The 2,958-nt window shown below is 38.4% G+C and overlaps 1 protein-coding gene and 1 non-coding gene across 2 annotated transcripts in view; both read left to right on the top strand.

Annotated features, from left to right (window-relative positions):
• The window catches only part of RIMKLA (ribosomal modification protein rimK like family member A), a 39,065-nt gene that overhangs the window by 2,903 nt on the left and 33,204 nt on the right, over nucleotides 1–2,958 (top strand). The window lies entirely within an intron of this gene.
• LOC111728213 lies at nucleotides 1,858–1,964 on the top strand. The gene has a single exon (XR_002775587.1). It is a non-coding gene; the product is annotated as a U6 spliceosomal RNA (small nuclear RNA).

Below are 2,958 nucleotides of genomic sequence, written 5' to 3'. Positions count from 1 at the left end.
GGCTATTTTTTGGTTGCAGCCGTCATTGTTGTTTGGCGGGTCCGGGCTGGGGATTCAAACCCACCACCTTAGGTGTACGTGGCTGGCGCCTTAGCCGGTTGAGCTATAGGCGCTGAGCCCACTCAAATATTTTTTAATGAATAAAGGAGTAAAGCTCTATTTCCTCATTTCTTCTCTAGTCATACTATAGAAAACTCTTGACAATTTGCTAAGCCAAGCATTCTTCTGAAAATAAGTCCAGAATTCACTTGCTTTGAAATATGAAAATACGGAGTTAACAATGAATGATATTGGTACTGTTTCCCGTTTGAGAATTATAGAACGTGACAGCTAGAAAGGACTTTGAGATTATCCACTCTAACTCCTTCATTTTACAAAGAAAAACCTGAGGCTCAAAGAGATGAAATGACGTTCTCAGTGCCAGTAGCCAACCCGCAGTTAAAAAAAAACAAAAAACAAAACAACAACAACAAAAAAAAACCCCCTGATCTCCTAATTCCCAGCCCAGTGATATGGAATAAGTCTGCTTTAGCATATCTGCAACCTATAGTACTAGCACATTTCTCAATAAATGTGGAATTGAACTGAATTGAATTAAATTGAGGCCAGACAGTGATCTTACAAAGTAATTTTATAGTTTAGGAAATTCAAGTATCACCTTTCCAAAGCCTTTGTGTCTTCGCTCCTTCCTATTGCTTTTTTTTTTTTTTAATTGAATGGTAACTATGTACATTAATGAACTTCTGGGGTACAGTGTGGGGTAATCTGAAATACTTCCATCAAACTGGTCAACACAGCCTTCATGTCATTTTCTCAGTTATTGTTTTAAAACGTTCACACCTATTGCTTTTTTGAGGTTAGTGTGAGAATATGATGAAGGAATTGATTTGGTGCAGGTATGGGTAGTTCCTCAGCCAATTGTTTAAATTCATTCCTGAGCTAGTCAGAGCCCAAATACAGGGGATAGAACTTCAGGTTATATCTGGAAGTAGAATTCCAAAAAGAGATTAAAAGTTTTGAATTTAAAGATTCCAATTCCTGTATTTCCAACAAGATTATACATGTAAACAGATATAATGATTATATTTAATCTAGTTATCTACCCTATCCAGCATAGATTTGGGTGGGAGACCTGGGGAGAGGGGAGGGACTTCCAGGGGACTGAAGCAATCCTGAAGAAAACCTACGCTCCCTTTTTCCTGAGTGTGGCATCATGAAAATCATATCTATCTCCATTTCCTTTTTAAACACTGCAAGTTCTTCATTTATTCTATAAATATGTATTCATTATTCTTAACCTTAGGGATAAAGTAATGAATGTGACACAAAAATGCATGTAGTCATAGCAAAATATATATGATACTTATTCTGTGCTAGGCATAGGCTTAGGTCTTTTTACATATTACTTTTTATAAATACCAATAAGGGTAGTTGGGTACATAGTACCAGCTGGAGGTTAGGACCAATAATTCTAGTCTAAATACTTTCTATCTCCTCTCTTCTACTATACCCTGTATATCAGTCTACACTGATTTCACCCAACCTGTCTGTGACTTCAGGCCTTGCACTAATATTTTCTGTGCCTGAGATGTCCCATCTGGTCCCTTCTGTGTGGTGAACTTTTATCCATCCTTCAAATCCAGCATAAGTCATTCAGCTCTACAGAGTCTGTCTTGAGCTCCCTATCCTGTCCCCAGGTAATCCCTCTCTTTCATCTGCTGCCAAATAGCATTGTCCATCCCTTTTGAAATAGCATTCATCATATTCGATTATAATATTCCCTGAATGACTGGGAATTCCTCAAATGTATGCTCCATAACTGGTACATCGTAGGACTTCAGTTGATGTTAGTTGGATGTGCTTGCCTTGGCAGCATATATACTAAAATTGGAACTATACACAAAAGATTAGCGTGGCCTCTGCACAAGGATGACATACAAATTTGTGAAGCATTCTATATTTTTTAAAAGGTTAAAAAAAGGGTGGTGCCTGTGGCTCAAAGGAGTAGGGCACTGGCCCCATATGCTGGAGGTGGTGGGTTCAAGCCCAGCCCTGGCCAAAAACTGAAAAAAAAAAAAAAGGTTAAAAAAAAATGTTAGTTGGACAACTGAGTAAAGTGCCTTAAAGGCTAATTTGAAGTATGTGAGACTATTGCTGTAATTAACTCCTGTGTCTGGGAGATCATAATTGGATGTGGAAATGTTTTTGTAATGAGCCTTTGTATGAGGACAGATTCACTAGTAAGAATTAGGTTTTGACCACCTACAGGCCTGTATGATTAGCTGGCTCAAGAAACAAGTATAGTTGCAAACTCAGAGACAGATACCAAAACAGACAAAATGAGTCTGACCTGGAAATGAGGTTGTGGTACAGCAAGCATCTTAGGAGCAGGATGATTCAGCATTCCTTCCCTTACTTTCAGAGCTAAAACCTTGGTGGCTCTATGGCAATTTCTAGGTCAGGTTCTTTAAATCAGGTGTTCTGGGATCCTTTCACTTGGTTCTTTGTAGTAATCAGGTGAGTCAAATTTAAAAGGGTGGTGGTGGGGGAGTCCTAACTAAATTTGTATAAAGAAATAGTCTTATACAGACTGTACAAGGCAACAAGGCTCAGAAAACAAGGATGGATTCTTATCACTATGCAAGAAGACACCAGCAAAAAGGGTACCACACTGACTTGCATGCAGGGTGCTTGATCTTTAACCTCAGTTCTTGCTAAAGGCTCATGCCTGACATTTTGTAGTCTGAATGATGCCACTATATAAAACTAGTGGAGCAAAAGGTTTGAGAATGGGTGGAAGTACCTTCCATGTGCTATTTCCAGATTGACCTGAGTGCTGCATGGTTCTGCTTTACCCCATGGACTGACCTCAAGGGCTGAGAATGGGTTGTATGTTTAGTTTTATGTTTCTTTTCTTTTCTTTCTTTCTTTCTTTCTTTTTTTTTTTTTTTTTTTTTT

The sequence above is a fragment of the Otolemur garnettii genome, unplaced genomic scaffold, assembly GCF_000181295.1.
Source record: "Otolemur garnettii isolate 467f Iridium unplaced genomic scaffold, OtoGar3 scaffold00144, whole genome shotgun sequence".
NCBI classification, from domain to species: Eukaryota; Metazoa; Chordata; class Mammalia; order Primates; family Galagidae; genus Otolemur; species Otolemur garnettii.
Note: the sequence above shows the minus strand (reverse complement) of the source record. Positions and strands in the feature narration are given on the sequence as shown.